Source organism: Alligator mississippiensis, chromosome 1 (assembly GCF_030867095.1).
Source record: "Alligator mississippiensis isolate rAllMis1 chromosome 1, rAllMis1, whole genome shotgun sequence".
NCBI classification, from domain to species: domain Eukaryota; kingdom Metazoa; phylum Chordata; order Crocodylia; family Alligatoridae; genus Alligator; species Alligator mississippiensis.
In genome coordinates this window covers 411,848,604-411,861,539 of record NC_081824.1, presented here as the reverse complement: position 1 = coordinate 411,861,539, position 12,936 = coordinate 411,848,604, and the positions used below count along the sequence as shown (strand labels likewise).

The following is a 12,936-nucleotide window of genomic DNA, read 5'->3' as shown; positions in this document are numbered from 1 at the left end:
ATTTAATTTTTGGCTAGCATAGGCAATTGGGTGCTCCATGCCTCCTTGTTCTTGGCGCAGCACTGTGCCTAGAGCCGTCTCAGATGCATCCATCTGCAAGGTGAAAGGTTTAGAAAAATTGGGTTACAATGACCACCTCACCGCACAAATCTCCCTTAACCTCTTCAAAACCCCTTTTCATCTCAGGGGTTCATCGGACAGGGTCTTGTACTTTCCTCTGGATGGCATCCGTCAGAGCCGTGGTTTTTTCCGCGAAGCGGGGAATGAATCTCCTATAATAGTTCACTAGCCCTAAGAAAGCCTGCATCTGTCACTTCGTCTGTGGGGGCAGATATCTCCTTACTATATCTATTTTACTAGCTAAAGGGCATATTTTACCTTGCCCTACTCTGAACCCCAAATCATCCGTCTCTTGCACTCTGAAGGTACATTTTCAGGGGTTCACTGCTATGCCTATCCAGCGTATTTCCCATAATACTGCTCCTACGTGGCATAAGTGTTGCTCCCATGTTTGTGAATAAATTACTACATCATCGATATACGCGGCTACGTACATCGTGTGTGGGGCCAGAATGTGGTTCATCAATCTTTGGAAGGTTGCTGCGGCCCCGTGTAGTCCAAAAGGCATTCTCATAAATTCGAACAATCTTCAGGGGGTGCTGAAGGTTGTTTTCAGCTGATCTTTCTCTGCCACAGGGATTTGCCAGTATCCCTTTGCCATGTTGATGGTCGAGATATATCAAGTCTGTCCTATCTGTTCTAGTAACTCTTCCACATGTGGCATGGGAAAGGCATCAAATCTGGTGACTTCATTGACTTTCCAAAAATCTATGCATATTCTGAGAGCACCGTCATTCTTCGACACTATTACCATTGGGCTCTGCCAAGGACTGTGAGAGGGCACGATGATCCCTTGAGCTAGCATCTTCTGTAGTTCTCCTCGGACCTTCTCACACCAGTGATGGAGAATAGGCCTCCACCTCTCACACACCACGATCCCCTTCGGTGTGTGGATCTCATGGTGGATTCCTTGGGCCCAGCTGGGTTTTTCATCGAATGCCTCGCTGAATTTGGCCACCAACCTCTTCAACTGGTCCTGCTGCCAGGTATTAAGCTTGGGACCATGTGCCAGTTGCCCCTCTGGTTCTTGCCCTTCCGGAGGTTCCCTGGTCTCAAGCCCCAATTCCTCCTGAGGATCTTCTGGACTCAACAGCCAACCCTCTGGTTCTTGCCACTCCTTCCTTCAACAAGTTGACATGATAGATTTGTCACTCCTTTCTATGCCCGGGGTGATGTACTTCATAATCAACAGGCCCTGCCTGCCACACGATCTCAAACGGGCCTTACCATCACGTTAATAGTTTATCAGTGGTGGTGGGGAGTAGCACTAGGGCCTTATCCCCGATATGGAAATTCCTAGTGTGGGTCCCTTTATCGTACTCTTGTTGCTTCTGCTGGGCCTCAGGCAAATGCTCCTGAGCCAGTTGTCTGGCTTTCGTGAGTCACTCTATCATTTCTTGTTGGTAGCGTCGCACCTCAACTCCAGGTTGTCCTGAGCTTTCCCATTCCTCTCTTACCCCTTGTAATAGCCCTCGCAGCTTATGGCCATATATCAACTCAAACAGGGACAGTCTCAGGGATGCCTGTGGGGTGTCTCTTAGAGCAAAAAGGAGGGGTATCAGGATCAAGTCTCACCTCCTTGGCTCCTCCTGGGTGCATCAGTGCAATAGTCATTTAATCATGCCTTTCAGGCATTCTACCAGCCCGTTAGTTTATGGGTGATACACCGAGGTGCAGTGTTACCGTATCCTCAACAGCTGCCACATAGCCTGGATGACCCTGGACATAAAATTTGTCCCCTGATCGGTAATTATTTCTCTCGGAACTCCTACCTGGGACACCCATTTCAACAACTCTTCCGCAATTCACCGACCTCAGTGGTATTGCATCAGAGTAACATGTAGCATAATCAATGATCACCAAAATATACTAGTGCCTGGAACTACTCTTTGTTAAGGGTCCCACTATTCCTAGTGCTATTCTGTTGAAGGGAGCCTTGATGAGCGGCATCGGCTGCAACAGCGCCCATGGGGGCTGTCTCTCTTGAAGTCTTTGACATTCTGGACAGGCCTCGCAACACCACGTGATGTCCTCCCTCATCCCCAGCCAAAAAAACTACTGCCCTATCTGGGATGATGTCTTGTCCACCCCGAGGTGGCCGCCCATTGGGCTAGAGTGCACCAACCTCCACACCCTCTTGCAAAATCTCCTAGGGACTACTAGCTGCCAGGTCCACTCTCCTCAGATTGGGCACTTTTTTTGTTGGTATAACAGACCCCTATATATAAAAAAAAATATGCTTCACTTACGTCCATTCCAGGTCAAATGATTTCTTCCTCTACCCACGCGACCTCTGTCTCCCGGATCTTCCGGAGGTCATTGTCTTCTTCTTGGGCCGTTCAAAAGCAGCCACCTTCGGCTCCTGTCTTGAGGCTAACCCACCCATCCTTGTCAGATGATGTTGAATCCTCCTCAGCTATCCAGCCTTCCTCGCAGGGTCATCTTTTATGCCTTATCTCTTCTGCACGCACCTCCTCCAATACCTCATAGAGAGATAGCCAATCCCTCCCCATGATCATCCGACCATCTAATTGTGGGGCCAGCCCAATGCATAGTTTACCCTTGTGACCAGTGATTCTTGTGTCCCCGAAACCCCTCTTGTATAGCTCCATCTCACCATGTATTCACCGCATCCTGACTGGCGGGCACCAATCGATAACACTCTCAAGGGTTGTCAATTGCTGAGGCCAGGGATATCCTGGTTGCCAACAACACCATGGAAATGAATTTAAGTCTGCAGATTGATTTGCTGGGGCAAACATTGCACGCAGTGTCTAAGCTGTTGGAGGTCCAACAGCAACAAGCTGTCCAACAACAAGAGTGGATGCGTTGAAACTGGACTGCCTTTTGAATGCATCGGATGACACTCAAAGATGATGCAGAAGCCTACTTTGAGTCGTTCAAGAGGGCAGCAATCCAGGCAGGTCTGGATAGGCTTCAATGGGCCAGCCAGCTGGGGTTACTAGTAGTAGGCAAAGCGCAGGCTACGTATTGGGCTTTGCCACGAGAGGAAGCCTACGACTATGAAAGGGTCAAGGCAGCCATACTGCAGCGGTTAGAGCTCATCCCAGACCACTATTGTAAGTTATTCTGGGCAAGGAAGAGCAAGGAATACTGCAAGCCCAGAAATTTGATGCAGTTGTTGAAAGATCTATTGGATAAATGGGTTGATTGAGCAGATTTGGCACATCAGATTCTACTCGAGCAGTTCATAAAAGATTTGGATGAAGAGACCCAGCTATGGGTACGTCGGTACCTTCCCTGGACATCCACTGATTCCCTAAGAATAGCGGAGGCCTTTGCTGCCTCCGAGGGGGAATTGCTCAAAGAAAGGTACCATAGAAGTGTGGGGCCTACCCCTAAGAAGGAGGATGAGCCTCAGCAGCAGCCCGTGCACCAGGTGAGGCAAGGCATCATTTGCTATCGGTGTGGCAAGATGGGCCATGTTGCCTGAGAGTGTACCCGGGGGGCCACAGAGAGATGGAAACCCGCAGGGGAGGTTACAGAGTTGAAGGGATGACACGATGCCCATGAACCCATTGAGGAAATGGATTGCAGTTTTGGACACAGCAAGGAAGTAGAGGGCTGGGACCATCCCATGGTAACCACATGGGTGGCGGACCGGCCACTCCAGGTCACCCTGGACACTGGTTGTTCTCTGAGTGTTATCTGTTGAGAGTGTTATCGATCCCTGGGAATTCTGTTTCGCTTTTCATGCCTAAATGGCAGCTATCTAACTGCCTAGGTACTCAGTTTACAATTCCTTTTCCCTTGCAGTGTGGACAAGGAAGTGTGAGCATATAGACTGGGCATGCACAATAGGCCATGTACTGGCAGGGCAGATATGCAGCCTCATACGTGCTCCCATTGTTGCTATATAGGGTACATGCAAATGTTACATTTTAACCCATGGAATTGCAATTCCATGAGTTGAAGTTACCTGTGTATAAGTATACAAAGCATTTCAACCACTTGAAAAATGTCTCATGCAGTGGAAATCTCCGCTGTCAGATGAAGTTGAAGTAGTAATTGATTGCAGTGCAAGCATTTGAATGAACACTTGTACATGTTCCCAACTGACTGCAATGGCTGCGATGCCGTCCTGCAACCCAGTGTGCATTGCTCATAACCAGGGATCCTGGTTATGAGCAATGCACACTGATAAAAAATAAACACACTGATAAAAAATAAACAATCCCCAATTTTTGGATTAAAAAAAGTAACCCAAAATCTACATTTTTCCAGACTTAAAATGAAACACCACTATATATCTGTCTAAGGAGACTAGGCCTATTCAGTTTAGAAAAGAGAAGCTTGAAGTTGAAGGAAGACATGATGGTGAAGAGATGGTAATCCACATTTTTTTCCATGATTAAAATAAAACACCACTAGCTATAGATATATATTTATCTATAGATATATATTTATAAACTTTTATATATTTATATATAAAAAATCCCCAATTTTCAGATTAAAAAAGTAACCCAAAATCCACATCCAAATCCTATACTATGCACACACACAAACATACAGAGTGGTGTTTCATTTTAATCATGGAAAAATGTGGACTTTGGGTTACTTTTTTAATATGAAAATTGGGGATTTTTATATATATTGGGAATTTTTATTGGGGATATTTTTATATCTATATTTATTATATTTTTGGGTTACTTTTTAATCTGAAAATTGGGGATTATTTTATATATAGTGAGGATTTTTATTGGGGATATTTGGATATCTATATTTATTATATTTTTGGATTTTTGGTTACTTTTTTAAATATGAAAATTGGGGATTTTGGTATCACAGAAAACCAGGATCCCTGCTCATAGCCCTCTCTTCCCCTTCACCCCCCCTCTCCCCCCCAGCCTCCAGGGGCACACGGCGTTCATGCCAAGACCCAGACCTGGGCTTACATGCCCTGGGAAAGTTTGGGTCTTGAGGAGCAATCTGACTGGGGAGCACTGGGCAGTTTCCAGCCCTGGGAGACTCTGAGGCTGCAGGATAGGGGCCAGTCTAGGAGCACCTAGAACTTTCTTGCCTTGGGAGGTTCTGCGACTGCAGGACCAGGGCCAGCCTGGAAGCACTCAGCAATTTCTGTTCCCAGGGATGGGGGAGGAAGGCCAGCTCAGTAGCTTCCCAGCAGTTCCCACCTTTGGGGCTGGGGGAGTGGAGCCAGTCAGTAGTTCCCCACAGCTGCATGCCCCATGGCAGTCCAGGGTTAGGAGCACCTGGCAATTCCTGGCCCCTGGAGACAGGCACCAGGGAACAATGAGCTTTAGAAATTCCCAAGGGGAACTGCACTCTGGTCTCTCCCTGGCAGCCTCGGAGCATGGAGGGAAGGAGGGGACTTCTTAAACTGGGAGTTCTGTAGCAGTCACGGCCTCCTATGGTGGGCACCCAGGCAGGGTTGCCTGCCTCACTGGGCTGCTTCCAGCAACCTCTTTCAGTCCAGGGAGCCCACAGAGAAGCCTGCAAGGTATTGATGGGGGCCCCCTGGTCGCAGACCATCGCCAGCATAGGCAATCTGCGCTGTTCCAGCTGGACATCCTGAACATGTGCACTGTTCACAACTGATTGGGATTCCAACCAGCTTCATTAAATGGTTAGACTTCAACCATTTATAATGAATGCTTGCAGGCACCCATAAATGTGCCCGAGTCACAAAAACATAGCTGGCCAGGAACCCAAGGCTAATAGGAGTGAGGTGGAAGAGGATCATCCCAGTAGCTGAGCCATTAGGGCACTCAACCATCAAGTCAAAAAAATATGTCTCTGACTTCCAGTGCTCCTAACTACTACACTGCAGGTTAGATATTAAGCAGAGCCCTCTCCAGTGCTCATTTTGAAGCTGGCCCCCTTATGAAAAGGGAGGGAGATATGTGGGGCCAGGTGGAAGAGCACAAGCTATAGGTTGTGTGATTCAGTGAGATAGCTGTTGTCTTGAAAAGGAGCAGGTCCTAGATCCTAGGTTGAATCAATGGGGCAGAAGCTTCCCCATGACTGTTTTCCATCCACTTTATCCGGTGACTGTTAAATGCCAGGAGCAATGGCTCAGCTTCCGAAGGAGTGCTGGAGACACATCCGCATGGTGCCTGAATTGTGGTATGGTAGTTTGTGCTTGGAATTCAGAGAACTGTAGGGTTAAACCTCTTCTGTGTGGGAGAGAGAAGGGGGGCTAGAAAATGGGTCTCTACCTTCCCTGGCAAGTGCCCTAACTGTTCAACTTTTGAGCTAAAACATGGGAGGGCTACTCTCTTTTTCCTGATTTCATGCATGTATGTGCCTGGTTGATGCACAGGCTCCTGAGCATGCTCAGATTATGTACGCATGCTTATGCATCCACACTGCAGAGGCAGGAAACTGCCATTTAAGCACACAAGGGGAAACAGAATTCTTCCCTAAATGGCTTTGAATAAATCCATTAACCTCTCTGCCTCAGTTCCTTACCTGGAATCTGGGAATGGTAACATATTACATATTCCACAGGGTGGTTCTGAGAATTGGTTTACATGTGAAAAATACTATGAAGATGAAAGCACTAAGCAGCATTAAGTGTGGTGAAACATGTCTTGAGTAACCACACAATGGACCAGCAGAAGTGACCAGAGATCACATGCCCATAATGGTTAAGCAGAATTATACTCATTAAGGGTGAAGTTACGCATTACACTTAGAGCATACTAAATCCGTGGAACTTTAAGCAGTGTTAAAGTTATAACATGCTGTGAGCAGTTGCATGTTAAGGGTTAATACTGTTTCTTGCCTGCACAGCTCTGACTTGCTACTAGAGGGCTGGCAAGCACTTGTGGCTAGAAGCCAGGACACCTAGGCTTTATTCCTGCTGGGATGCTGGAGGACTTCAGATTGCTTGTTTTATCTCTGTGGAGCAGACTGAAGTTACCCTAATATGAGCTAGGTAGCACTACCCAGAGTTAACCCTTGTCTGAAGTGGTGTAACTTTGAGATGCTCAGACGGCTCCTTGCATGAGTTAAGGAACTTTAACATATGGACACTCGTGTTTTAAGTTCTCTTAGTATGGTTGGTCTAAGTGTAATGTGTAACTTCACCCTAAGTTTGGGGATGCTTAGAGGTGCTTTCCTAAAGTGGGAAGCTGTTCAGTGTGGGAAGATCCCTTGTGCAGGGTTCAGTGTAATAACTCTTGCTTATTGGCATCCATCTTACTGGCATCCATCGTCATCTGGTAGAACCTAAGCAATGGGACTTACCCTTCTTGTAAGGGGTTTTCCTAAAGTGCTCTGCATCTGCATGCATATGATGCTCCAGTTAATCTGATGGTTTGATGAGTTGTATTTGATACTTTTTTGAGGACAGAGACTTCATTTGAATTTGTTTCAGACATGACATTTTCCAAGGCTACAGCAGTAAAAGAAGCTACTCAAAAGGACAAGGGTAAAATCTTCACAGTGTAGAAGCCAGTGAGAGCGTTTCCTTTGGTTTCTATGCGGCAAGGATTTCACTTCAAAGCCCCGCTGTACCGAACAGCCATTTTTATATACCGAGGGCTTGGTTTCCCGTTCCATTGCAGTCCAGTTATGCTCATTTGCTAATGTAAACATGGTTTGAAGCAGCTGCTTGTTATAAAGGACCCAAACTTCAATGTAACTGAGAACCCTGCCTTGAAAATGTAATGGTTTTATCTCAAACAAGATAAGGCATCAACAGAATGCACAGCCCCATACAGAGAGGAAGAAAGGAAGAGATGCAGGCAGAAGGGGAAGTGGTAACAATATTTCAATGTGACCTGCTCTGAGTAATCAGGTGATGAGGGAAGCATGCCCCAAAGTAGGGAGATTTCCTTATAAAGACATCTTATTTTACTGCTAGATGTGGTTTTGCTGTTCTGTCATTCTAGTCACTTCCTTCCTGGTGGGTTGACAAGAAGCACTTCAGATCAGAAAGGGAGGCTTTTCTGGGCATACTCCAACCTGCTTCTACTTATTTTTTTACAGCTTTCCAACAAGGTAACATTTTTCAATTTATTTTTTAAACTTCTTTTGCTTCAAGTTGGATCTGGCCCGTTGTTCATTCTCTTTGGCAGTTTGGACCTCTGCTTTGAGCTGTGGGGAGGCTTACAGCACCTGTTATGTTTCCAGTGCCTCACGCTCATGTGCACTAGCTGTTTAACTGCACAGGAAATCTGTGGTTGCCTGCAAGAGGCTCAGGAGCCATGATAATTCATCTTTCAGTAGGCTGGTGCATATTATGTCTACAAAACTTTGGAAATGTATTTAGTGCTTTATTCTGGTTTAGCGCCATTCCCCTGGTTTTCACTGGTACTGTTTGCTGTACGTGCTTATTTTGAAAATCTGAGAATAAGTAATATTAACCTTTTTGATTGCATAATAGATCATTGTGATAAGGTAGTTTAGTTCCAATGATATGAAAGGGCTTGTTCAAGCTAAAGTTTCTTCTATGCCTCAAAATACTCCGAGCTACTTATTAGGATGCCATGCAAGTTAAACTGTTATCTGTCTAATCTCACTGCGCTGCCCCTCTTTAGATAAAAGAAACCATATCAGACTGGCTGTTTGAAACTAATCACTGATTTCCATGGGGACTTTTGTTTAAAAACCCATGACACCCATTCTGTAGCCCCAGAGCAATACTTAATTTTTAAAAGGCTGCCCCAAATCCCACTGATGTCAGTCAAAATACTTCTGCTTGATTGATTCTGCTGAATATTTCAGTCTTTGGGTTAGACTTAAAACTACTGTGTGTTTGTGACAAATGTCTGGACTCTCCAAGTGCCTTTATATCTCATGAAAATTCAGGTGATGTGTGTGCAAACAAGAACTTTTCTGCTTATCTTTCCATTACAGAATTCCCATAGATTTTCCTGCTTTCTTTGGCTGGTGGTTGCAGATTACCATGCAGTTTAGTCAAGTTCAATTAAACATTGGTTGTAAACATTGCTGGCCCTGAGGTCTCTGGGTGACTTTGGGTTTCTAAATCTGAAATGAAACAAGATATCATGTTCTCAGTAATTTAAGATAAGTTTGCAGGAATTGTGGTCTCCATGTTACACAAAACTAGTGGCCAAATCTTGCAGTCCTTTAAGTCTCAAGTGGTCATTGATATTAATGGGAATTTCTCTCAGTGGTGACAGAATGGCAGGTCTGCCCACTAGCTGTTGCAAGCACCAAATAAAGAGAAATGAACCAGTTGAAGTTGGGAAGTTCCTGAGTATGTGGAGTGAAGCGGGTATTTCTGCACAAGGGTGTGAGTGAAGCGGGTATTTTTGCACAAGGGTGAGCTGCTTGACAGAAAGTTCTGCCCTTGCTACCATGGCACAATTTATTTACTAAATTCTGAAGTCAAAGGAAATGCTAACTATAGCACAGAAAAGAAAGGTGGAGAGGGGGAGGGGACATCTTATAGCATTCGTTTTTAATAAAAATATTTCTATTGAAATCAAGTAAGAGTTTTGAGTAAAGCTCCTGTGGAACAACAGCAAGTCTTTCTTCTTTCCTTCCTGAAGAGCAGTGTAAAATTGAATATGTTTTATCATGCTGCTGATTTTTAAACCTAGCTCCCTACTACAATGGGGAACTGAGCTTAAAATTCAGTAGTGAAATATGAAAATGTTAAGGTTAAATACAGCTGTTTTGAAGGAAATAGAAGGTACTACTACATTTTGGTTAAACGATGAGCTTACTTTAGAAAAAATGTTAGTACAGTGAGGGGATGGGACAGACAGGCAAATTAAGAAGTGCTTTGCCATCAGAATCCTCAATGAGTAATTCATCTACTTCATCCGCAGCTGCACAACCCACTGAAATCCTGATGCAGTATGCAGAAAATATCAAAAATCAAGCCTCACTTAGCATGCTAAATCCTACCCTCTCATGTTACAGAATAGTTAGCTCAGCATTGGTCATTCTACATGAAACCCAGGCACTTTATAAATAACAAAGAGGAAAACTTGAGGCTGAACGTGTAGAATAAATTGTTTCCAGAGAGAGAGAGGGAGAGTTTGGAAGCATGACTGTCATCTTTTAAAGTACTGAAGTGTTGGTAATAGATATTATCATCAATTTATCCTTTATTGTGGGGATGAAGAATTGTGGCAGTGTCCAAAATGTGGGAAGCACTTTCAAAACAAGGGGAAAGACAGTCTTTGGTCAGGGGAATGTATAATCTTCATGACAAATGCTGGCTAGAAGGTGGGAAGGGAAAAGAAATGAAACATGCAAGCAGGGCTTATTAGGGTAGTGATGGGTGTGTGAAAGTTTTGCAAAAATCTAGTTGGTCTAATAAAAGAGATCACCTCTACCACCAGTTCTGATTCCTTTTGCCTCTAGTTAGACCAATATGGCTGCAACCTGGTTACTTACTTACATGGTCTTTGTTGTTTTTCTTGTCCTTCAAAGCAACAGACATTATTTTCCTTTTTCCTCCTTCCCCCCAGCCTTCTACAAATCAACCCTTTCACCATTCTCCCATGCTAAATCACAGATGTAGTTCCAGTGTCCTTATTGCCTCCTTCCTTCCACACCAACAAGCAGTTCATTCATTAATTAAGGGAAATAGATAAGCAAGTCATTGATTAGCTCACTTAATTTCTTAAAGACAGCACAGAAGTGAATCTTCAAGGGGGACTTTTTGTGGATAGAGCCATCAGGGGAGAGATGGCAGAGGTGACTGGGCAGACAAACAATGCATTGCTGAAAGTACTATCAGATTAGAGGGGCCAGAATAGGTAAAGTGATAAAAAGAGAAGCAGAAGTATGGAGGGTGTGAACAGGGCTTGAACAGCAAGCAAAAGGCACCTTTTGTTTATTTAATGAACAGTAACTGCCTGGAAAGACATAAAGATCAGATTTTGGAAGCAAACACAGGGACACTAAAATCTAACTAAACTAAAATCTAACTAATTAACTAACCAAAAATCACTTAAAAGACATTAGGTAAGCTTTGTGCCACAAAGTCAAACCTGAGCTCTCAAGGGAAGCTTTTTCCAATTCCAGTGCTTTCAGGATAGTTGAAGGATCCTACCCTGTCCTAACTTCTGCTTGAAGGGTTCTAGTAACTCCTAACAGCCTGTAGGAGGATATTACCGCTGGATATCGGTTGGAAAGGCCCATGTCCTGAGTTTCAGTTGTCATATTGTCAGCAAAAAATTAAAACAAAAAACAGATTTTACTCTACAGCCTGATGTAACATTAGCCTGTTCCTGAGAACACAAAGCGAGCTTGTAAGAGAGGTGGAAACTGAGTGTGTGCACGTTAGGCCTAGGGACTGTACCCTGCTAGTAGTGTCTCAAACCACACTCTGACCAATGGGAGTTGAGGGTTGGAGGGGGAAGTAGGATATCCATGGTCCCTTGCACAGTAATCTGGGTGGGATGCTGCCTAGTCATAAGATACTCTGCACCTTTCTCAACATGCCTTTGGCTTCATGGCACTATTTCCCAGTGAAAACCCCCCACCATGGTCAGCTGACAGAACTAACCAACATGCCATGCTATTCGACTCAGAGAAACAGGGGTAGGAGTGTTATTCATTCTTTTACTGGACCCAGGGTTTGATTCTTCAATGTACTTTTACAATCTGTCCACTCACATTCAAAAGGAGTCCCAGGCAATGTCCAACTGCAGGATAGGGTCCTAAAGAGTTATAGATCTTCAGAAGATAATGCGAAATATGATACTATGCACTGTAACATGATGTTACTGCTTCAGTGGGCTAATGACTTCCTCCATCTGGCTACCACACATCGTTTTAAAGCAGAACTAACTCCCTGCTGAAATCTGTAAGGACTTCTGATAAAACAATGTGGCTTTAATATGTCACTGGAAGGCAAAAGGCCAGGTAGAGGTGCTGAATCAGAGATGCATAAGCTTTCTTGAGCCACAACTCACTTCATCAGATGCTAAGTTTAACAAAAACTATTTGAAACTTTTTGTCAATTTTGGAGAATGGCTTTCTCCAAACCAAAAATGGAAACATTTTCAGAAAAGTCTAAGTGTTTTGTTTCAACTTGTTTAATTACAAAATGCTTCATTTTACATTTCAAAAAATTAAAACATTCATTTTTTCATTTAAAAAGTAATCAAAATTTAAAAAAAGAATGATGAGAAAGTTTAAATAATTCAAAAATAAAACTAGTTCAAGGCAAACTGTTTTTGAGTTGATTGGAAACATGGTGGGGGGGGTTCTTCATTTATGTTTCTGTTTTCCTGCCAACCTGAAAAGCACATTATTCACCCATCTCTGACAGGATATGCTTTGTTGGCTGTCTCCATGGGAAACGAATTTGATAGATTTAAGATGTGCAAGTACATTATTAGCATGTCTACTGCTATGTACAACTCCTGGCCAAAACTCCCTATGGGATCAGAAGTTACTACTACAGCCCAATATTGACAGGGCTTTTGAATGGGAAAGAGGACTCTCTTCCCTGTAACCTCAGGGGAGTTTTCTTGAATGAAACCTGTTTCCTCAAGCATAGACTAGGACTTGGGATTTGGCCTTAAACACTTCATATTTTATATTGAAAAACAATGTCTTATACAGAAAGTTTATGAAACTAAGGCTTGTTCATACTCTTAACAAGCAATGCCAGGTTGTCTTGCTAGCAGAGATGGTTATGTCATTTTACTGTGGTCACTTCTGATTTCCACAAACTGAAATAAATGTGCAAAGTAATTTGATGCATTGTCTTTGCACCTCTCAGTAACTACAGTCAAAATTGGAATTTGCTGCAGGCAAAATTGATATTTTAGGCTATGCTATAACTGTGTTAAATATTTTTTGCTAAACATCTGCAACATAGCTTTCCTTTCTCCATTA

The 12,936-nt window shown here is 43.8% G+C and overlaps 1 protein-coding gene across 3 annotated transcripts in view; it reads left to right on the top strand.

The window, feature by feature from the left end:
• LCP1 (lymphocyte cytosolic protein 1) overlaps nucleotides 1-12,936 on the top strand; it is an 81,054-nt gene that overhangs the window by 30,544 nt on the left and 37,574 nt on the right. Inside the window, exon 1 of one of the 3 annotated variants that reach the window (XM_014608366.3) lies at nucleotides 7,998-8,106. The exons of the other annotated variants lie outside the window; for them this stretch is intronic. The gene's annotated coding sequence lies outside the window, so the exon portion shown is untranslated. Of the gene's footprint in view, nucleotides 1-7,997; nucleotides 8,107-12,936 lie in introns of those variants that run through there. 3 annotated transcript variants of the gene reach the window in all.